This window comes from Patella vulgata, chromosome 3 (genome assembly GCF_932274485.2).
Source record: "Patella vulgata chromosome 3, xgPatVulg1.2, whole genome shotgun sequence".
Lineage (NCBI taxonomy): Eukaryota > Metazoa > Mollusca > Gastropoda > Patellidae > Patella > Patella vulgata.
In genome coordinates this window covers 88,038,858-88,064,330 of record NC_065881.2, presented here as the reverse complement: position 1 = coordinate 88,064,330, position 25,473 = coordinate 88,038,858, and the positions used below count along the sequence as shown (strand labels likewise).

The window sequence follows — 25,473 nt, the reverse complement described above, 5'->3', positions numbered from 1 at the left end:
TTTAGATGTAAAAAGACAAGTTTGGTGGAATGATATTTAGTTGGATGGCCGAATGGTTAGCACGTGCACGCTGCGCTGTATCATACGGTCTGTCATTGAGTCAACTGGCGGGGTTTCGAATCCCCAGTTGTACGTGACAAGGAGTAGGGTCACCTGTCCAACCTCGTGGGTTTTCTCCGGGTCCTCCGGTTTCCTCCCACTGCTAAAGACCCCTACACGCAAGCGAATTATTGAAATAAAATTGAACCATGTGTTAGTCCCGAAATGACCTAGTTTGTGTCGAGTGGACGTTAAACCCCATTTCTCTCTCTCTCTCTAGTAAAACTGAATAACATTGTGGGAATTCCCATTATTGACTTGTTTTATCTGGTTCATATTGTGGGTATGCCCGTTATTTATTGATATACTGACGTAATACAGTAGACTAAATCGTCATGTTATTATTTTGTAACTGTTAAGCACAAGACCAGTATAACCTAGTCTACAATGCTTAGGTCATAGCCACAAATAGACGGTGATTTCCCTTTTGGAGATTTTAATAAATATTTCCTGCCTGTATTTGTCTCGCCATTTTTGTTTTTCTCGCCATTTCTGCTGTCGATCAGAGTGGAAGAAGGTTGTGTTTATTAAATCTGTTACTATAACAACAACATCATGGCTGACACTGTGAGTAGAATTAACATGTTTCGGGGTATTTTAACGGATTTAAGTTCTGAACCCAACTCATTCATACAACCACGATTACTGAAATAATTTGAATTCGGTTTTATCCAGTCATATAGTGCTGACAAATAGACCAGGGTCCGATATACAGAGAGAGAGAAATGAGTTTAACGTCCACTCGACACTAACTAGGTGATTTCGGGACTAACACATGGTTCAATTTTATTTCAATAATTCGCTGGCGCGTAGGGGGTCTTCAGCAGTGGTAGGAAACTGGAGGACCCGGAGAAAACCCACAAGGTTGTACAGGCGACCCCACTCCTTGTCACGTACAACCACGCCAGTTGACTCAATGATAGACCTTATGATACAGCGCACACAGCGCGCAACTAGCCCCCCCCCCATCCCACAATATACAGACAATGAAATAATATATTTATTGAAATTGGAAAAGTAGGCGTGGGCTTGTGGTGGTAGTGGGGATGAAAGGGAGAAACAAACTAGGTCATTTCGGTAATAACATGTTTCATTTTCAATAATTAGCTTGTACGTAAGGTTCTTTAACAGCGGGAAGAGAATCGGGGACCCTAATAAAATCCACGAGGTTTGGCAGTGGGAGGAAACCGGGGAGCTCTGATAAAACCCACAAGGTTTGGCAGTTGTAGACGATATTACTGGTCACGTACAAGCCTGGGTTGAAATCCACAACATTGCATATATCACCTATAATAGGGCCTTGGTCTCACGCCCTTAGATACCAGATTGCATATATTACCTATAATAAATTTATTACAATATACCTATAGTCATAAACTGGTCAAACCGGTTTATCTGTATGTTGAGGGTATTCCCCTTATTTAATATCACTAGGTTATATTGTAACCAATAGAGGGACTTCCCCTCGTACAAAATGTGTAATATGATAATATAACTATTAAAGGTACTTCCTCTCGTACAAACTGTGTAACATACTTGAACTAAAAACATATTCAAATTAATTTCTTTATCAAAACTTTGCTTTAAATTTCTTTCAAGACATTTTAATAGTAAGACAACTACTCCATGACAACAGGAATCAGCCATGTTTATCACGTGACATGGTTGAGGGGCTATCCATTACCAGCCCGTATTTACCCTTTAGTCGCTGTCAATTTACCACAAATATCGAAGCCAAACTAAATCCCTGGATTGTCCTCTCAACTTCTTTTCCCGCCGTTTAATTACAAAATCTACTTTTAGGGCTATACCGTCACATGCTTGTCTATGATTCCCATAGGTGTTATCATGGAATTCAGTATTTTTATAGCCAGCTTGGATGACTCTACTTGCAATTTATATACCAAACTTTTGGGAGCGATAAACGTGGGAATGTATCTTTAAACATAGCAACTGTATAATATAATATCCAACTCTAACACGTGACTATTGTGTTAAACTCTAGTAAAGAAAGTATTATATAGACTGTATTATTATTATTACCTGTTCACCTAGTTAACCAATAAAATATATGACATAAGTTAACTTATATATTATTCACCTATCTTGTATTCAATATTTACTCATGAATCAATCAAATATATGATTAGAAACTCATTATCACTGTATAGGGGTATTTACAACTTATCTTTAAAATTTACAAACACTCAAATTCGTGTACGATTTATTTATGAGACGAAAAAGTAGAACATCGTATAAGTGATTTAAGACTCGAATTGTAGACAGGGGTAAAATGTGGTATTGAATATACCGACTCTATTTCACGGATTTATGATTTGTTTTTGATATTTGTTGTCTATTTCATATAGATTATGATAAATATAGTAAACCATATAAAGTTGTTTTTGTCGTGTTTAACTTTTGTTGTAATCACAATTCTATGAGGCGGACTATAGTTTTAATAAACCCCACCTTTGACTGCTCCTACAATAGAGGGGGAGGGGGGATAACGGGATCACCCCGAATTAACATTAATAGTGTTTTCAAATCAGGTTGTATTTACGGTATTAACGAGACATCATTACGTCACATGTCACCAGTCACAATTACGTCACAAGTCTTAGATCGTAATTTCTGATTATGTTAGTCTTGATGGTTGACAGCCAGGGGAGAGATAGAAAGATACGACCACTCTCTCGCTCTCTCTCTCTCTCTCTCTCTCTCTCAGTTTAAGTAAAATTTAAATATAAATAGATATATTTGTTGTTTTTTTGTTTTTAGTCACTTCAACAGATTGTCCAACAACAGATTGTCCAACAACAGATTGTTAATTTGTACGATTCAAATAATGTACAACTAGGCAAGACCAACAACATACACTGTCATCAGTCTAATCAACTAAAACAAGATGTTGATAGAATGAAGAATGAAATACAACAACTCAAGTCAGAAAATCAGACTCAAGCTAACGAAATACAAATACTCAAGTCAGATAATCAACTACTCAAGTCAGACAATGAGCAACTCAAGTCAAGGGTGAAAGTTCTGGAAGTTAAAACAGGAGTCGAGGAGACAAATAAAAATATAATTAAAGAAAAAGATGATATGATTGAACTTACTATAATAAACTACAAGTAAGTAGAAACATGGTCTTTATTCACTTGCTAATTAAACTGACAATATATTATATTTACCTGTATATACAGTATTATAATATATATTTACCTGTATGATATAAGTATTATAATATATATTTACCTGTATTTACAGTGGGTGTTATAAGATAACTATAAGTATTAGTAGAGATCAAACAGTGAAGGAATTAGAGAAGATACTGGAGAAGAAGCTTATAAAGTGTGGTTGTATTAGTTATATCTACAGTGATGATGGGCAGGACAAGTACGACTACAGACAACACAACAAACATCTCTCATTATCACACTTTAATATAGAACATGGAGATATAGTCTGGTGGCTCTAGTCTGTTGATGGTGTATAAAATATTAAATCATATATACTAACTATAAAACAATATTAAACATTTAACTTGAACATTGAATTCTATCTATATATACTAACTATAAAACAATATTAAACATTTAACTTGATGGTGTATAAAATGGAGATGTTATTTTTACAATTATAAAGACTGTGAATATATTTTGTATTCTGTTGAAGTCCAGAGTGCTAGAACGGAACGGAGACGGTGCTGCACATTGTAGCAAATATGACGTCATATGTGGATTGCAGGTTAGGACCTGCAGATTTCGTTAAAATATCCAGATGTAAATAGGGCTAGCGCTAACCCTAACCCTGGGCCAAGCCTAACCCTTACCCTTACCCCAACGCATAATCCCAGAGGGGTAGCCGTAAAATATATATGGGGGGGGGGCGCAAATGACATTATATATTATAAAATGTTGACAATCTGTGACGCCGGATAGGGAGAGTGTAGCGCAATAGGGAGAGCGTGGGAGGGTCATCCTCGCACTGGGGGGGGGGGGGCACTAGTCTTCTGTAAACACTGTTTTGGCATATTTTACGGGGTTAAACTAAAACATCACACCAATACAATGTTTATCATGTTTAAGTCAGGGGTGCCGTATTCATATTTTTTCATGACTTTTACATATTGAATGTTACGCTTGAGTTATGAACAATACGACAAAGATAGTTTAGTAGGGGATTTTTTATGAGGAGGATTCAAATGAAACAAAACTTGATCACATAACTTTAGTTTATGAGGATGCATATTTGACAATCACCTTGTTAACTACAATACATACACATTGAAATTTACAAGAAAGTTGTATAGATATTTAAAGTATTTTGTACATTTTGTGTATTATAAATGGATTTCAAAAAATAAACATAAGTGTTTGTGTTTTAATTTGTACATTGATTTATACAGATAGTCGAATCTTAACTAATCCTAATAATTGTTGTAAATAAATAGGAGTTAGGGCTTATTATGTAAATTGGGGGGGGGGGGGGTCGAAGTATATTTAGACCCCCCCCCCCCGAAAAAAAAATGTGTGACGCCCATGTCTATGGGTATTACAAGGTTTCCGACTGTTTGTCATAAGAGCCAATTCACACGATATACTGAATGTTTCAGACGTTTTGTCAACATTTCAAGAGACGGTTGCACCACAACAGTAACTCTAACCTGTGGACTGGGCAGCGCTCGCCACATCTAGGATATTTCCGGTGAGTTGAACTTCAGGTTCCAGTTTTTATCTCTGTAATAATATTTAAAACATAAAATAAATTCGCATTTTGCAAAATGATGTTTTATACACGTCATTTGGTCTTTGAAATCTAAACTTAAATCAGACTTTTTCCAAAATGGATGAATGCTACAACTGTGGCAAGCAAGGTATTAAAATGTGAGAGGGAGTGCGCATGCTGTTTCTGGCTGCGCGGACATTTTAAGTTTGATTGGAGAAAATAAATCGCCAGTGGCACATTAATAACAAGTCGGCAATGAAGAGGACGAAAGGCCAACTCTTAAGTTTGTTTGTTTTTAAACTTGATTATTATCTATATACGTCACATAATAATCGGAAAAAAGTACGGAATTCACTATGAGACATAGTATTGAGAGAGGGAGAGAGAGCGGAGGGGGGTAACGTCCATTCGATATAAACTATTTCATTTCGGGACTAACATATGGTTCAATTTTATCAATAATTAATTTTAATTTTAAAAAAAAAAGTTTTAAAATGAAGAATAGAAAGATGTGTTTCTCTCAATTATCCGTTCTTTTATCCGCGGGGGTTTGGATGGCTGCACGGTTAGCGTCAATCTGTTTCACAGAGGATTACGAAAGTAATCTGTAAAAGATGACTACTAACACGTGACGTCTCATCACGCAACGTCAATCATTGGCTCAATGGCGCGTACATTGTTTACGTAAGACATCCTAGTTCGGGCATAATGGAGACTTTTACTCATTTTAATACCCATTTGCACTAAATAGGAAATAATTTGTACCTACAAATACGTCAAACGCCTTTATTTATTTTTCTAATACATAAAAAAAATGTTTTAGAATTTAATTTGTCGCAGGAAAAAAGTTAATATTTCATCCTTATCAGTGATTGTAGCGGACTAGCGAAAATTCGCTGTTGATCAGTGTGGATTAGCGTGTGCTAAACTCTTATTGGATCTGGGTCGGCGCACCGACTGTAACACCCTGTCGCGACCTCTGATGGGAACAGAGGGAATTGAATGAGGAAAAGAAGTAAACAGATATGTTTTGATTAAGCCGGTTGATGCGAGACAAATAGGAATTTTAACACCAGTTCAGCAGTGACTGTGTTAAAACAGGTTATTGTTGGGGTTAGGATAGCCGAAAGATTAACGCGTGCACGTTGTATCATAGAGTCTGTCATTGAGTCAAATGGCGTGGTTTTGATTCTCCGGTTGTACGTGACACGGAGTAGGGTCGCCTGTCCAATCTCGTGAGTTTTTTTCCGGTTCCTTCGGTTTCCTCCCACTGCTAAAGACCCCTACGCGCAAGCGAATTATTGAAATAAAATTAAACCATACGTTAGTCCCGAAATGACCTAGTTTGTGTCGAGTGGACGTTAAACCCCATTTCTCACTCTTATCCACAGTCTTCGTGAACTTTCGGAACCTTTCAACTTGTTCGCCATATAAGAGTTTTACGCAATATCCAAGCCATTCGGTGTTCTAGAGGGTTGATTTTGGGTCTGTCATATGATTGGGTGTCTAATTTATATAACACTGAAGTCAGGCAAATTGTCTCTTCAATTATGCTTCGATAATAACGGCCCGACAGGGACAGCTGTCTAGTCGTTTGGATGGCACGAAAAAACGAGGTTCCGTGTACACATTGGCGTGCATGTAAAAGATCTCTTAGCAGTTGGAATTCGATATAAGAGTAGGCCGTAGCTCTGCTGTCTGAGCAAATTTACCCTCGTAGCACACTGCATGGCGTATGCCCGTCTTCATTAGCCCAGTATAGGAGCAGAACAGTAGGACGTTAAACCCCATTTCATTTCATTTTATTTCATTTCGATAATAATAATAACGATCATGTTCAGAAGGATTTTAAAAACCCATTAATATAACAATATCTATTTTTAAAAAATCTTCTCTGTTGAAGTTTTCATCATTTGAACAAAACATGTTTATGATTGATCGTAATTTCAAATAATTTTCCATACTTTGGAAATTAGACCAGTAGGCCAGGTCATGTAGTGGAGTTTGCGGTGGCTTTTAATATTATCTAAAATAAATTACCTTTATTTTCTTGTTGAGATTGCTAGTATTAAATAAAATGTTTCTATGGCAACACGATTTGAGGACCTATTAGTTATTATTGTTGACATTATAAATAACATCATTGATGACGAAAGATCACGTGGTTTGTACCTTAATCATAGTCGTTACCCGGCTAAAACTATTTGTTAAGGCCAGCTCAATTTTTTTCAAGGGTCATTGAGATGTAAATAAAGTTAAGGCACGTGATTGTTGTAGGTTAAAGTTAGCGTAAGCATTGGGGCTAGGTCCAGGGTTAGGGCTAGGGTTGGGATTAGAGCTAACCCTGTTTACATCTCGTGACCTATGACGAAAAATGGAGCAGGCCTTATCATTTAGCACTGAACGCCATTACCCTAGCTACCCAGTATGAATCCACATAATTACCTATTCTCTGCTCTGCTGACACGGGAAATAATTCTCTCAAAATAAAATAGATATATTATTATTACCTACTGAACTCGTCCGTAAAATCACCTAAATGACATTAAGATCAAATCTTGATCAAATTGTATGACATTAATTCACGTATTAATCGGGTATTTATATTCAAAGTTACCAGGGTCAGACAATTGAACATTCTTGTCCTCAAATATGTAACGATTGTTTTAATTGAAAATTACAATATAAAAATGTTTCCATTAACCCTGGTCATCTATCGGCTATCAATGACAATTATAATTCCCCACCTGATATATAACGGGCGTGATGCCAGCGCACAGCATGGAGTATTTATCCTAGACAATTTCGATGATATATAGTGGGTTTTTTTTGTTTATGAAGAGGGGGTCAAGGTAGCTAAGTGGGTAAGACGCTGGCTCGCTAGCCTGGAGGTCGGGTGTTCGATCCCTGCATTGGCCGAGAATGTTCATCCTGATTTTCCGGAGTGGTTCCTACCTTGTCAGTGATTGAGGACGGAGGGCCTGACAAAGACAGCTGTCGGGTGGGACGAAAAACCGATGGCTCGTGTACACATTGGCGTGCACGTAAAAGATCCATTGACAGTTGGAATTCGATATAAGAGTAGGCCGTAGTGCCGCTGTCCGGGCAGAATTTCCCTCATGGCACACTGTATGGCGTATGCCCGTCTTCATAAGCCCAGTACGGAACAGAACAGTAGGACGTTAAACCCCATTTCATTTGTTTACGAAGAAAGGTGATAGACTAAAACCCTCATAATAATTAGTAGTTTCTTTATTCAATTTACTATATTGAAATAATCAAAATCGAGAGAGAGAGAAGGGGGGGGGGGGGGTGTACCGTCCACTTGACACAAGCTAGGTCATTTCGGGGCTAATCTATGGTTCATTTTAATAAAAATGATGGGCCTTTAGCAGTGAGAGAAAACCGGAGGACCTGGAGAAAACCCCCCTAGGTTGGACTGGCGATAACCGGGGAATCAAAATCGCGCCAGTTGACTCAATGAGAGACCTTATGATGCAACGCGCACGCAATAACAATTCGGCCACGCAACCGGGAATGCTTTGGGCACTATCTCCTTTGTTTTTACCAAGAGCCGGGTTAATGTTGCATTGGACCCTCACACGAATAGCGAAAAGTGTGCACCTAGATCCAAATGGCCACAGATCACTAATTATTTCCCCATTAACTTTAATGTTAATTCTCGTCTCTTAGACCGGCTCTAACTTTTTCCCAAATTTTCGTTGGGTAGAACGCTTTCTGCCACAGATGGAGCAACATGTGGCCAACTCTTGCCCAAAAGCATGTATGAGGTTCACCATGAAAAACTTGAGATACACAAGCTGTAAGTAGAGACATGCAATTTCCGACCCTACATTTCAACGTAACCAACCTCACAACTCTTTTATCCTTCCTCCTCAAAATCATGAATATTCACCAAAACCTGGCAGAAAATGTATTTTCAAAACCTTTTTTTCGATTCTACACCAAAAAGTCAACAAAAATCGCCATGCAAGAGGGGGAAAAAAGGGAAAGGGAGAGAGAGACTAAAAATAACTTTGGCCCTTGTTTCGTGGGTGACGGCGTAGAAATATTTGGTGAGCTGTGTCCAAATATCATAGATGCAGTATAATATTAAATGATTAAATGTTAATTGTGTTTACATCTGTTTATTATGATCTTGGCAAGTGAATAAATTCTTAAATAATTTATAGAATATTTCAGGACTAAAGAAAGACCTGCAATAGGCAGATTTATTTCTTGAATAATGTATCTTTAAAGTGTTCGGGAAACATCCTCACAAAACAATGTCCAAGAGTGCTCGCCCCAAGTTTTCATTTAAACGACATGATTAAAGCAACGAAACGCAACCGTTTGTAAATTGTATCAATTAATTAAGTCAATATGTAACTTTGCAGCAAATGTTCGGATTGACCAGCTTCCAGGAGTGAAGTATCGATTATTTTGTTTCATTTTATTAAGACTCCTGAATAGTCCATCCACTCCTTTATGTTTGTCGCCATCTTCATTTAAAAGTTATTTGCATTAGTAAAGAGTTTGAGGGTACTTTTAATGTCAACTAAATTCTCACGACTAAATTGCTTTTAATTTCAACTAAATTCACCCGGCTAAAGTGCTTTTAGTTTCAGGCGGTTTCTGGTAGAGTTGGGTGCACTGAATGACATCATATACATCGGGAGAACAGATTTTGAGGTTAAATGTTAAATTTTTAAAGTTCTCTTCTTTAAAAGGTAAAACTCCAGACAAGCATCAAGTCGTCTATTTTTAAGCACAACAAATAAAACTGACAATTGGCCTTAGGTTGTCAGGATGAGACGTTCATATGAAATGGTTTTCATGGTTGTCCGATGGTCCCTTGAGCCAGTGTTTAATCGCAATAATTAAAACTGACAATTGGCCTTAGGTTGTAAGGAGCAGACATTCATATGTTTTTTTTAATAAATGTCCGATGGCCCATAGAGGCATCAAGGGGCGCCCTACCCTAAAAACGTATGACCGAGAAATAATGGGCATAACTCTGCATTCTTTTGTCATAAAATAGTAAATTTGCTCAAGCTCTCCTTTGTAGATATAACCAGTAGATATCCGCAGCGTATCCCTACCCAAATTTACGAACAGTATGCCTGTTTATCATTTGCATGATGATGTCGAAAGTAAAGTTGGGTCAATATTTCATGTTCAGTGATGTTAATTGGATCCTATTTGCAGGTAATTTCATCGAATACTGGCATATGTGATATATACATGATTTTAATAGATCCCCTACATGCATAACCTGTTCTCGTGGAAAATGGGAAAAGCAAGACCACCAAATATATGTGTAAGGAACCATTTACAATTTGCTCTACAACGAATGAACAGTGCTGTCATCTAAATGATTTCAAAGACACGTGGAGTTTCTGTTTTATTAAATAGGCAACATTTGCTAAAATACACGTCAAAATCCGTTCGCTGTACAACGTTATAATTTGTATCAGGTCGCGTTTGTACCGTCGCGTTTTTGGCGAACCGATGAATCTGATATATTTAAGTATTGAGAATTATGTGTTTGAAATTTGTATTTTGTTGTTTTTTCTGTGGACATCAAATAATAACATTCATTTGTGATTTAATATTTCATATATATACATCAGGACACCGAACGACATTTACATAAATGTTATTATTTGTTTGCTACAGAGAAAACAACAGAACGCAAATTTTGGCGAACCGACGAATCGGATACCATAGACACTATAGAAAAGGTCAAAAGTTCGATAAATAATGTTGTTGCTTTATGTGATGAATTGGAGTCAAGAGGGAGTTGGCATGTTGTACATGCATCTGCAGATGTTTATGTCGATATCGAAAAGTTAAGATGCTACTGAAGCGGTAGATTTGCATTCCATTTCATTGATTGGGGAGGATACGGATACATATCTTCTGATATTGCAGGTGCAAATGCAAACATCCGCGTAAACAGATTTGAAAAATGTGTGCATGATAGTTTGTTTGTCTCTGGTATCAAAAGGATGACTCCACGTCTTGTTTCTTCGCGCGCTTTCTGGGTGCGATAACAATTTGATTAAAATACAGATCTATATTTCATTTCGTTTTTTTATACTTTCGATGACCTACACTACATGAAGATCTAACCGGTTGTAGAGATAGGTCGCGTCAGACGTCATACGAGCGGCTTTTGACCCTATGATGTAAGACATTTGACTAACCAATCAGCATTGATGTTACTAGTGTATTACAAACAGTTCCGTGAAAACACGCCCAAATCTTGCCGTAACATCATTCATTATAACACGTCAATGATAACAACTCTTCCAGTTCCTAGTGTAGTAAAGACAAGTAAAACAAAATTTTGAACTATAAAAACCAAACGAAATAGGATCTGTGTTTGAATCAGATTAGTACGATAGTCGATCAAGGATACATAGCATTGGCAAGTAATTGCTGTTCCAAAAGCTTACTAAGGGAAACGTGTAATAGTAACAGTATGTGCAATATGGACCATTTATGATATATTACGTCATGTCTTTCTGTAGTCGCCATCATAATACATATAGGGTCTTAAACCAACCATTTAGGATTTTTTGGGGCACCGATTGGGCAGATGAAAATAAGCTTTTTCCTGCCTGTGTTCTAAGGATATTTTGGAATCCTTACCATCTATTTTTCACCATGATTCTTCTTTAGTAATGGATTCTTATCGGTGGATCATATTAAACAAATCTTGCTGGTCTTTTTGGATCGCTAAACTCTACATGAAAATAGTGTTGGATTTTTATAAATTTGTGTCGGATGTGGCAAGAAATGATTCCTTATGGCAAACAAAGAAGAACCACGATGAAAAGTGACGGTAAGGATTCCAAAATAGCCTTATAAACCGAGATAGGGGGAAAAGCCTTATAAGTTGTGTATAGGATCAGACAGAAACGGATAGAGAGCAGAACCGATAAAAATTCGTTACTAAAGTAACAAGTCTAATATTATAATTCAGATATAATCAATCACTTTTCTTTTCTGTTTTTGGTTCCTACGTACTCAAAGACAATATATCGTTGTAGAACGACCATGTTGATGTACATATAAGACAGTTGATATTACTCATCTGTCCCTTCCTGGCAAAAACACATTTGATACTGTCATCCAATCAAGACTGTTTTTATCCAGTGAGAAGACTCGTATTTAAAGGAACTGAAATGAAATGAAATGGGGTTTAACGTCCTACTGTTCTGCTCCTATGCTGGGCTAATGAAGACGGGTATATACGCCATACAGTGTGCTATGAGGGAAATTTTGCCCGGGCAGCGGCACTATCGCCTACTCTTATATCGAATTCCAACTGCAAAGGGATCTTTTACGTGCATTCCAATGTATACATGGGACCTCGGTTTTTCGTCTCATCCGAAGGACTAGACAGCTGTCCTTGTCAGGCCCTCCGCCCAGCATCACTGACAAGGGGGAACCACGCCGGAAAATCTGGATGAACTTTCTCTGCCAATGCAGGGATCGAACACCCGACCTCCAGGCTAGCGAGCCAGCGTCTTACCCACTTAGCCACGTGATCCCCCATTAAAGGAGCTAAATCGACAATATTTGGGACATAGAAATTAACACAAATGGGTCGCAATGCATATAATAATGTAATATGAATGTATATAAACTGGTTTACATTCAGTCGTTTCCGTTTTTACTCTAATTTCAAATCAGTTATGTTCGGTGAAATACGCCAGAAGTCTTAATCAAATGGCAACTTCTAGCGTCTGGTTATCCCAGTCTACACCGATAGTATTTAGTATGCATGCTCTCCAGATAAGAATATGGCGCCACCGTTTGACATGACTAGTGGAATATGTCTAGCTTCGTTCTTCGAGTCCCTTGTTACAAATGGCGCTGAGACGCATTATGGTGCACGATTCTTGTACCAATGGTAAAGTGTTTATTTTGTCTTAAATATTGGATATCAGAAGCCCATCTTTTCTCGGTAAGATCACAACATCAATGTGGATTTAAATTGACAAATAATTCGTGTTTTCAACGTGTAAGACTGTGTATGATATTGATTTAGAGACTTAGCTCCTTTAATGCATATTGTAGATGATATGGAGTTAGAGATACAGCTACTTTAAAAGTCGTTAATTTTAAAACTGACTCGGATACAGATGTTTTATAGGTTTTTTTTATGCAACTCGATGATTGATGAGTGTTGATATAGAGTTTATTCCAGATTATCAAATAATTCCGAAAGTACTCCGTCTTCATTAGCTCATGTCGGAGCAGAACAGTAAGACGTTAAACCCCATTTCATTTCTGAAAATATTAAGGAGCTGGAGGACACGGGTTTGATCCCATGGGCATCCCACTTTAGATGGAAAGTTTGGAAAGGAACCGCATCTAAATCCCGTGCATATATTGACTTGCATGTAAAAGAAGCCTTACGAATGAATGAAATGAAATGGGGTTTAACGTTCTACTGTTTTGCTCCGAACTGGGCTAATGAAGACGGGCATACACCATACAGTGTGCTATGAGGGAAATTTTGCCCGGACAGCAGCACTAGGGCCTACTCTTAAATCGAATTCCAACTGTCAAGGGATCTTTTACGTGCACGCCAATGTGTACACGGGACCTCGGTTTTTCGCACCATCCGAATGACAAGACAGCTGTCCCAGCCTTAAGATCTGGAGATAAGAGTTGGTCGTTGCACCGCTGTCCGAGCAATGTGTACATCATAATGAGTCAGCGCCTTACTCATTGAACCACAGTGGCTCCGAAATTAATTATACCTACATTTGACCGAAACTGTCCTCGGCCATAATTAATATTGTTAGTACACGAATATACATTTGGCGGATCTAACATCCCGTGTTTCCAATAAATCCAAGCGGTTAACAAACCGTAATAAGCGCAATAAGTAGATACATACATGTTAATGAGTAGTTATTTCCAATAAATGTATGAGAACAGCCCTAGCGTAGCCAGCAACCCTGAACATTTTTTGTTCATGTGCTTTTTTTGATAATATAAAATTAATTCATCGATTTTCTTCACAAAAATGGATAAATATTATCAAATGCATCACAATGGTAGACAGTAGTATCGGAGGTTGGTACAAAATGATAAGTTTACAGAAGTTATGTCCGAGATTTGAGTAAAGAAGTTTCGTTCGGCGCAAGATTCAGCGACGGTCAAATTTACCGATGCAAAAAAAAGTATTGATGTTCGCCTCTAATGCATCCAAGCGTAATATTTAATTTATGTCAGCACAAAGAGCACCGAAATTTTATTAAGAGGCCAATCCCGTTAAGGGATCAGTCGTGAAAATTCCCATGGGTGGCTGCTTAATGCAGATTCTACTGTAGTTACAAATATTAGTATAGATTGGAAACCTGCTGGATAACACATCGTACAATGTATCGTAGGAGAGAGAGAGAGATGGGGTTAAACGTCCACTCGAAACAAACTAGCACATTTCGGGACTAACATATGGTTCAATTTTATTTCAACAATTCGCTTGCGCGTAGGGGTCTTTAGCAGAGGGAGGAAACCGGAGAACCCGGAGAAAACCCACGAGGTTGGACAGGCGACCCTACTCCTTGTCACGTACAACCGGGGAATCGAAACCATGCCAGTTGACTCAATATCAGACCTTATGAAACAACGCGCACGCGCTAATCATTCACCCCACCGCCTAATAAATGTATGGCATATTTAGTGTATTGAAAGTAAAAGCTCTGAATCTTAATAGGACAAAGTACGGATCTAACTGCTAATGATTGTGAAATGAAATGAAATGGGGTTTAACGTCCTACTGTTCTGATCCAACTAGGCTAATGAAAACGGGCATACTCCATACAGTGTGCTATGGGGGAAATTTTGCCCGGACAGCGGCGCCATGGTCTACTCTTATATCGAATTCCAACTGCCATGGGATATTTTACGTGCACGCCAATGTGTACTTGGGACAAGACAGCTGTCCTTGTCAGGCACTCCGTCCTGCATCACTGACAAAGGGGAACCACGCCGGAAAATCTGGATGAACTTACTCGATCAATGCAGGGATCGAACACCCGACCTCCAGACTAGTGAGCCAGCGTCTTACCCACTTAGTCACCGTGGCTCCTCTAACGGTTGTGAGAAATTGAGAGACTTAAACGTCCAGTAGACTCTCAGATTAAACGGTGGAAAAAGAATTTGGCAGCGGATACGCCGAGCATTTACGTAGCCTTCAATATTCATGACAAATGTCGAAAGGCTAAAACCTGTATTCTCCATCAATCTAATCACGTGACTGGTTCTAGAGGTATGGTGGGTTGTTTTCTTGAGATTAATGAAATAGAATAAGTTTTAGTACAAATATCAAATCACAGTTTGTACGCGGGAAGGCACCTTTAACAAATAAGTCTACTCGTTTTTTACTATCGACAGTTTGTACGCGGGAAGGCGCCTTTAATAAATCAGCCTACTCGTTCCTCACTATTGACAGTTTGTATGTGGGAAGGCGCCTTTAATAAATAAGTCTACTCGTTTTTTACTATCGACAGTTTGTACGCGGGAAGGCGCCTTTAATAAATCAGCCTACTCGTTCCTCACTATTGACAGTTTGTATGTGGGAAGGCGCCTTTAATAAATCAGCCTACTCGTGTCTTACTATTGACAGTTTGTACGCGGGAAGGCGCCTTTAATAAATCAGCCTACTCGTGTCTTACTATTGACAGTTTGTACGCGGGAAGGCGCCTTTAATAAATCAGCCTATTCGTTTTTCACTATTGACAGAGGAACATACGCTTGATAACAAAACAACTCGACCATCGGGTAATTCACTTCGAGGAAATAAATCGAAAATTGTCAATATTAAACAAGAACATTTAACAATACACACTATTTTATAGATGAATAATCATCACACGCGTGTATAATTATTGAATTAATGAAATCGGGGTCTAACCTGTTTAATTCGTTCTGATTTCTATGAATATAAACACGATGATTTCTCGAGAAAACAAGGAACCAGAATACGGAATGGCTGCTGATGTTTAATGAAATCAAATTTTATCTAAGGTTAGACTTACAGTGTCAGATTTGGTCAGTTCAGGAAGTTGGATCCCGTTTCCTGTTTCATCCAGTAGAAATTAAAAGAAATAAAATGGGGTTTAACGTCCTACTGTTCTGCTCCTACTGGGCTAATGAAGACGGGCATACGCCATACAGTTTGCTATGAAGGAAATTTTGTCCGGCCAGCGGCACTATGGCCACCTCTTACATCGAATTCCAACGTGCACGCCTATGTATACACGGGTCCTCGGTTTTTAACCCGACCCTAACCTTCTATTGGGACGTTGTGGAGTGTACACCATCCTGTCTCGCAGTTGCCCGTCCAAAATTTCGTAACAACAGTCTCTAGATCAGGGTGGCAGTGTTTTAATGTAACTGTCCAGGATTGGTTGTTGTTCTAATTTTAGATCTCAAATCGTGGAGGAGTTATCTGTCCCGTTTGAACTCGTATAAACAAGGTGTCAGACAGAGTTCATGGTGTGATGGTCCAGACACGATTCTACAAAGGAATCTGTTTGTTCACATTTTGACGGAGACAATTCACTGGAATTTCAGGAGTCGTGTGTATGTCCCGTGTACACGTTGGTGTGGACGTAAAAGATCCCTTGTCAGTTTCAATTTGATGAAGAGTAGGCGGAAACGCCCTTGAACCATGGCACACTGCATGGCGCATGTCTGTCTTCATTAACCTGGTTGGCTGGAGGTGGTATCGGGTTCGCTCCCGGAGTTGGCCGAGAACATTGGTCACCTCTTGGATTTCCCGACCAATAGCTGGATCTATCCCATACGTGTACGTCTGGGGAAAGTCCATGGCGTGTCTGCATTGGCCGCAAAAGTTCATCCAGATTTTCCGGCGATGCAGGACGAAGGGTCTGACAAGGACAGATGTCTAATCGTCCGGATGGGACAATAAACCGAGGTCCCGTGTACACATTGGCGTGCACGTAAAAGATCCCAGTTCGGAGAAGAACAGTAGGACGTTAAACCCGATTTAGTTTCATTTCATTCCCATTGGGTGTCTGCGCTGTAGGATGCCATATGTCCATGAATAGCCTCATTCAGATGTATTACCATGTTGTCAACAAATGTATTATCGTTTGGATAGGGCTTGAATGTGTATCTCGTATCGCAACGTGTTATTATTTCAGATAGGTCTTTTCAAAAAACATGAGGAATTTAAACGAATTCACTGATCGATTCTTGGGTGTTGGTCATCATAACAATTCAACTTTGTCTAGTGACGTGTTACTAACAATACACACGCAACCATGACGTTTAGTGCAAAAGTTTTATTAATCATAAATGACTGCCGGTCATCTTGTAAATATTCTTATTGATGATACAGACTGTGCATTATTGATAATAAAGATATATACTATATATGTACCCTGACAATTAACTCTTCCCTCTCACTCGCTCTCACCCCCGCCCCATCTCTCTCTCTCAAACTGTGAACAACCACAATGAGTGAGTACATAAAGGGAAAGTATTATAGTCCCAACTCTCCTCATCAAGCCGTTAGCAATGCTGACTATTGTATGTCTCTAAAGAGTGTTTCTTGTACGGTGTTTCAAGTGTTAAGTACTGTTAATACAGCTCTGGTAAACACTTGAATACTCATGTCATGTACCGAAATGAAATGAAATGGAGTTTAACGTCCTACTGTTCTGGTCCTAACCTGGGCTAATGAAGACGGGCATACGCCATACAGTGTGTTATGAGGGAAATTTTGTTGTGGTAGCGGCACTTTGCCCTCGCAACCGCCAAGGGATCTTTTACGTGCACGCTAATGTGTACACAGGACTTCGGTTTTTCGTCCCATCCGAACAACTAGACAGCTGTCCTTGTCAGGCCCTCCATCCTGCATCACTGACAAGGGGAAACCACGCTGGAAAATCTGAATGAACTTTCTCGTTCAATGCAGGGATCGAACATCCGACCTCCAGGCTAGCGATCCAGCGTCTTATGTCATATGTACCGTGTTTTCAAGTTGGACTATATATATATATATAAACCATCTACACTAGATACGACCTTTGTACCAAACCCTGATTTTAATCGTGTATCAAACCAATATAAGCTTTTATTTTTAATGAGAAATGAAGAGATTTTACCCTTGTTTGCGTCTTGTATTTTTAAGATGTTTGAATTGAGAAAGAGTTTGATAGGGATGTGATATCGTAATTTTTCACGTACAAACGGGAAAACAAAACCACGCCAGTTGACTCAATGACAGATCTTATGATACAGCGCGTACGCGCTAACCATTCGGCCATCCAACCCCACCCACACTCAGGAGAGAGAGAGAGAGAGAGAGAGAGAAAGAGTGTGAGTGAGAGAGAGATTAATCGGGTTGTAAAACAAATTAAATGACATCGTGTATAACTACAGACAGAATGTTTCATTGTGGACGAAATCAGAGACAAAAGTCGTAAACACACTATAATATACCAGGTCAATCATAGATATCCTCCTCATCTACATCCTCAAACCCCTCATCCTCATCCTCAAACCCCTCATCCTCATCCTCAACCCCTCATCCTCATCCTAAAACTCCTTCATCCACATCCTCAAACCCGCTTCCTCATCCTCAAACCCCTCATCCTCAAACGTCTCATCCACATCCACAAACCCCCTCATCCTCAAACCTCTCATCCTCATCCTCAAACCCATCATCCTCATCTTCAAACCCCCCATCCTCATCCTCATTCTCAAGCCCCTCATCCACATCCTCAAACCCCTCATCCTCAAACCTCTCATCCACAGCCACAAACCCCTCATCCTCAAACCTCTCATCCTCATCCTCAAACCCCTCATCCTCGTCCTCATTCTCAAGCCCCTCATCCACATCCTCAAACCCCTCATCCTCAAACCTCTCATCCACAGCCACAAACCCCTCATCCTCAAACCTCTCATCCACAGCCACAAACCCCTCATCCTCAAACCTCTCATCCTCATCCTCAAACCCCTCATCCTCATCCTCATCCTCAAACCCCTCATCCTCATCCCCACACCCCTCATCCTCAAACACCCCATCCTCATCCTCATCCTCAAACCCCTCATCCTCAAACCCCTCATCCTCAACCCCTCATCCTCAAACTTCTCATCCTCAAACCTCTTTCAAATTGTCTAATATGTTTTAAAAGGGATTAATCCGGATTGAAATCGGGTTTAATGAGGAAAGGTAGAGTTCCTGTGTTAAACGGGTGACGACTTCCTGTATTCAGTGGCGGCGCCACTCCAAATAATTTTAGAAAATAACAAAAAGTATTTGTGATACGTTTCGGTAATCAATACCTTCTACGGTGAATAAATCACACATCCACACTCAGTCATAAACTTTCATGTTGTAGAGCATTTCCGGCAGTCTATTTTTCAAAATTTTCTTGGCGAGGTCCCCAATGAACTCGCTACTTTGGCGCTTACACGGGCAATTCGTTGAGGTTCGCAAGTCCGTTCGTTTGACATTTTGTTCTCTAGTCGGATAAACATAGTGATCAGGCGACGAACGGTATCTGGGCAGATCTATTTATCTTGACGATCGGTGCCTGACAGAATACTGTAAGACAGCATTTCCGGCAGTCTATTTTTCAAAATTTTCTGGGGAAAGACTCCCTACTTTGACGCTCGTGAGTGGGCTTCGTCGTGATTCGCAAGTCCGTTCCTTTGACACTTTACATCTTCGTTCAGTGCCTGAAATACTGCCAGGCTGCATTTCCGGCAACCTGTTTTTCAAAAGTTTCTGGGGGAGGCCCCCTACCTCTAGTTGAAGCTCGTGCCTTTGCCCCCTTAACCTTGGACTTTGCCCCAGCTTTGCCCTCGAATCACCGACTATTATACAAATGTCGCCTTGATGCTGAGGATCAATTAATTAATAATCAATGCCAATAAACTGTGTGTTGAAAGTCGATATATTATATTCATCATATTGTTTGTTCGCGTTCCCTTATTCGGTTTTCATATTTATATTTATTGTTTTGTTTACTTCACATGTGTGTAATAAAAACTCCAGTATGTTATAAATGTTCATAAAGACATTTTCACCAGGATGTTACAGCTATAACATCCCACACGATATATCTGAAAATAAAAAAATGTATGTTCAAAGACAAGTTAGTAATTGGTTTGATTGGTTCATTCTCTGGTACACGATGGCCTTTTTTCTCAGCTTTCATTTGTATGCAGATGATATTCAATTATGTATTGTTTAATGGTCGATCGAGAGAGAGAGAGAGAGAGAGAGAGAGAGAGAGAGAGATGGGGTTTAACGTCCACTCGACACAAACCAGGTCATTTCGGGACTAGCATGGTTTTAATTTTATTTCAATAATTCGCTTGCGTGTAGGGGTCTTTAACAGTGGGAGGAAACCGGAGGACACGGAGAAAACACACGAGGGACTAAGCTCAAGACCATTAAACGACGTAAAATACAGACACTCCGCACGTGCTTTTACAGTGAAATACGTCACGCGAGTCCAATATTTCACTAGTATAAATAAAATACGATTGGCAAGTTGCCCGTACGACTATTTGAAATAATGGTACGTCAAAATCAAAGGGTGGCGTCACATCTGTATTTTAAGTATTTCTTTTACATCCAATTTCCCACCATCTTCTTTCAATTGATGAAAACTGCAACTTGAGAATCGGAACTGTAATAGTGAAATAAAAAATGGATGCCAAAGTATTTTCTAAAATTGAATGATGATCAAACCGAATATTTGTTATAAGGCTCAAGGCATCAGTTAAGTAAATTTGCACATGATACCCCCCCCCCACCCCCTGTTGTAATTGTTAATTGTAACATATTATTTCCATCTTATTCTGATCGTAATATTGGCGCAATTGTCGATAGTTTCATGCTTATAGGAGATTAAATAAATAATAATTATAAACTGCGCTATTTTAATATCTGCAGAAATGTAGGTAAAATACGTAAATGTTAACTATAGAGGTCACTTCACTAATTAAGTCACTTGTTAATTCTCTGGTCACTTCACGATTAGATCATTTTTATTCACTTTTAGTTGGTTTACCTTTAAATCTTATAGATAAATTACAAAAAGTACAGAATTGATTTTAAGATTTGGTTACTTTACTTTTAAATGTTTAAATAATTTAGCTCCTGTTTACCTCTCAGATCTTTTAGAACTTTATACATCTGGCCAAACATTACTACATCAGAGCTCGTTTAGTTTTCAAGCCCATTTTATGGAACAATCTACCTTTTAGTTTAAACATGCATAATGACGTCACATTAATAATGATGGCATTATGCAAGAGCTAAATCTGTCTATTACAGGTCTTTCTTTAGGCCTGACATGTTATCTAAATTATTAATTAGACATTAATTAACTTATCCAGACCATAATCAACTCTCGATGTTATCGCTAGCCTGCGATATTTACTGGAATATGATCCCATTTGCTGCTCGACTTCCATTCATAACTTAATCATGAAATGGATGATCGAGACTATGTTTTTATCGTACAGACTTTCGAAATGATGATTGGGCTAGGCCGAAATTTCAATCGCCTAATTGTCGGTTCATAGTGGATCAATTTTACTGACATTTTCAGCACATTGCCTTTACATTATCTAGTTTTTAACTGTCATAGTAAGAACTGCCAGCTCTTTATCATATATCCCATAATGTATCTTTAATAAATATTAAACATAATGTATCTTTAAGCTGTTGTACATCTCTATATGGGGGGGCTGGATGGTCGAATGGTTAGCACGTGAAAAACACCGGTTAGCGCGAGCTCCCGTATATTGTGTTCATTGAAGTGTATCCTGATTCTCGTTTATTCAGATTTGGTGAAATGAAAACTTTGAACTATGGATAAGGATTCTAACAATATGAGAAATTATAAACGACTGAAAGAATGTACCGTGAGAATAATGTCTGATGTTCGTCAAAATGTTGGAAATTTAATTGATGAAATTGAGGAAATTACCGGTTTTGATTCTGTTAGTGCATGTGTACCTATGAATGGAGTATATGAAGTTACCTTAAGTTCTATGGATTTACTATCTAGATTGACGGAGAATGAATTAGTTATAGGAGGAGAAACTTTAAATGTGAGTTATGTTGGATTCCGTATAATGATAGTGTCATTTATGAATATTCCCCATTATATATCAGATGTAGAAATTTTCGATAAGTTAAAAGTATGGAATGTAACCCAAGTCAGCGAGATAAAAGAACGATTTTACAAACATGGAGAGCGGAACATAGCAGACGGTACAAGGTATGTGAAAGTTACATTTCCTCCTGAAGTCGCTAGCTTGCCGTACGCCACTCGTTTTGACGGGCGTTCCTTTTACGTCAAGCATGATAATCAAGCGAGAGTATGCTTTAACTGCCTAAAAAGTGACCATGAAGTAAAAAACTGTCCAGATTCTAAGTGTTATAAGTGCCAAAAATTAGGACATACACGTAGAAATTGTAGTGAAAAGGAATGTGAAACCTGTGGATTATTTAGTTGTCAGTGTGAGTCTAATATACAGTGTAAAACTTGTGGATATGTAAGCTGTCAGTGTGATGAAAGTACAGGTGTGAACGATATTCAGGTTAAAGAAACTGTGGGGATAGAGACTGAGGTTACATCTCACTGTGCCCACTTTTGATTAATCCAATTAAGGTCTAATTAGGATTAGTGTATTAAGCGGATTAGGATTAGGTGTTATAGGTAATTAGATGGAAAAAAACAAATATTGAAAGTGACTAAATATTCAGTCTTATAATTGGTGAGATGAACTCACTGTAATCGTTAAAGTGATGAATTTTATTCAAAAAATGACACTTGAATATAATATGAATTATGTTCAGTAAGCCTACACATTACACGGTCTTTATAAGGACACACAGAAGTCAGTCTGTCATATTTCATCATGGCAAACGTTCAAGTAAACATCCAGTACATCCCCAATGCTCAAGGTGAAGAAAACTTAGTCCATGAAGAATACAAATTCCGAGTGAAGAATAGGAAGGCAGAACGAGTATACTGGAGATGTTGTATAAAAGGTTGTCCAGCAACCCTGAACACCCACCAAGGCTTTATTACCAAATATTCCAGAAACCACAACCATGTTGCTAACCCACACAAGGTGGCAGTCGACAAATTTCTCGTTGCCATGAAAACCAAGGTGCAAGAGGAAACCAAACAACAGGTTGAAGATGTATGGCTGCATGCCCTTGATGATGCACCACTCCAAGATGCCAGAGTGTTGCAATTTGCAGATTACGTAACTGAGTTCTGGGTGGAGGGGCAGCATGGCAGAATGATGTGGAACCATTTCCACACTGAAGGTCCACGCACAACGAACCATGTTGAAGGATGGCATTCCAAGATAACATCCATTATTGCCACCCCTCACCCAAATATTTTTAAGTTGGTGGCTTTTTTTAAGAATGAACAAGCTTACTCCGAAGTAACCATTCTCCAGTTAGGTGCCAACGGAAAATTACGGCCTAAGAGAAGAAAGTACAGGCAACTAGAAACCCGACTCCAAACTCTGAAAACAGATCTTCAGAACGGTATAAAGACTATTCGAGTATGCCGATGGCGTAGCCCGTTTAACTACATTGTAAATTTTCATTGTTTATCTTGTTTTTGTGTGATGTATGATATACCCATGTATGTTATACTTTTATTACATATTTTATATATAAAACATCGAAAATTGTTATATTTTCATTAAATTATAAAGTGCTAATGTGATGTATGATATATCCATTTATGTTATATTTTTATTAAATATATATAAAACATCGAAAAATAAAAAATAAATTACATAAAAAATTTGGGTTTTTTTTCCATCTAATTACCTATAACACCTAATCCTAATCCGCTTAATCCACTAATCCTAATTAGACCTTAATTGGATTAATCAAAAGTGGGCACAGTGAGGACACACCGAGACGGATAGTGTAAACAATGAAAGAGAAATGATTATAGAAAATAATGAAACGACTACAGATACCAGAGTGAGCGAAACTAAAGTTGATCCTGTCAACGAATTAGTCAGTGACAATAAAAACAGGTAATTTTTTGACAACAAGCATATAGATATTGAAACAACCGAAAGATATGAGACCGAAGGTAATAATAAAGAAGATGAGTGGCGATTGGCTAAGTCAACCTTTGACTACAATAAAACCCTACGAAAGAACTATTTAAAAAATTACATCAGTAATAAACCAGCTTCAAATTTACGCCTTGAACAACTAGCGAGGAGAAGAGAGTCTAGATATAATCTCTACCATGACCAACAGTCTGAAAATGCACAAAAACGTCCACCATCAGTTTCCAGTCAAGATTTATTTATACATCACAGAGGGGAAGTAAAATCAACAACGGGTTTAACTCGCGAGACGGATCTGATTTTCAACTATAACGGTACTTTAAATATAATTTCCCGTCTATCTTTATATTATATAATTTCTATTAAAGTAATTTCTGTTAATTGTAATGGTCTACGAGATCAAAGAAAACTCCAGAACATAACCTTATGCTGGGACAATGAATTTATTTTAAAAATTATTAAACTATGGTACCGTCTAGTGCACAAGAATAATCTTATTAATAGTCGTAGAGGTGCTGAAACTCTACCTAAAAATATCCTCATAAACTCTACTATTTCTGAATGTATTGTGCTTTTAAACTACTTTAATATGTATGTATATGTCAATAAATGTAAAAATATTATTTTCGTTGGTGAGAATCAAGTATTCGATCATTATTTATGGGACAACTTTATAATTTCCTGCACTTTTAACAATAAAGCACGTTGTAGAAACTATAACGGTAATAGTCACGTGACTACATACCGACTGATTGTTTATGTTTTGACAACACCGCGAGGCTATGCTTATACAGCTTCCGTCTTGTCGTTTAAAGTGACCCAATATCCACCGCAAACTACATGTCAGATTATGTACAGAGTGCAGTGTCTCTTTTATTTATATACAAATCTAATCAATTACAGACTATTATACCACTGTGATAGAGTAATGATTATTATTATATACTTAAGAATATTTACACTAGTAGTTGGTATGACTTTATATTTTCAATTAATGTGCCAAAATAATCTTTGTTCATTGTATAAATATTTCTTAGTAGACTATTCCATTATTAAAATATATATTATATGCTTTAAAGATGAAAATGTTATCCTCAAAACGCAAACTCAAACATGCCTAAAATAGCTTCTCTCAATGTAAATGGATTCCGCGATTTGCTCAAAATTAAAAACATTTATGCATATTTGAATAGCTTTAATTATGATATAGTCTGTATTCAAGAAACATTCTGGGATGATGAGTTTATAAGTTCTTTTGCCGATTTATGGGACGGCCCGTGCTTTTTTAATAATTTTCAAGACAATAAAAGACGGGGGGTTGCCATTCTGTTCAAAAACATGTATAAAAATTCCATTACGCAAGAATTTAAAGACAATCAGGGTAGAATAATACGAGTAGATTTTCAATGTGACAATAAAGACATATCAGTATTCTCTATATACGCCCCTAATAATTATAAAGATAGGGCGGAATTCTATAATGTTCTCTCTTCTCTTATTGAT

At 38.2% G+C, this 25,473-nt stretch overlaps 1 long non-coding RNA gene across 1 annotated transcript; it reads left to right on the top strand.

Moving 5' to 3' along the window:
* The first annotated feature begins 91 nt into the window (after window positions 1-91).
* On the top strand, window positions 92-4,489 carry LOC126814298 (uncharacterized). The gene is made up of 3 exons (XR_007677522.2): window positions 92-666; window positions 2,881-3,233; window positions 3,370-4,489. It is a non-coding gene; the product is annotated as an uncharacterized LOC126814298 (long non-coding RNA).
* Window positions 4,490-25,473: the final 20,984 nt, after the last annotated feature.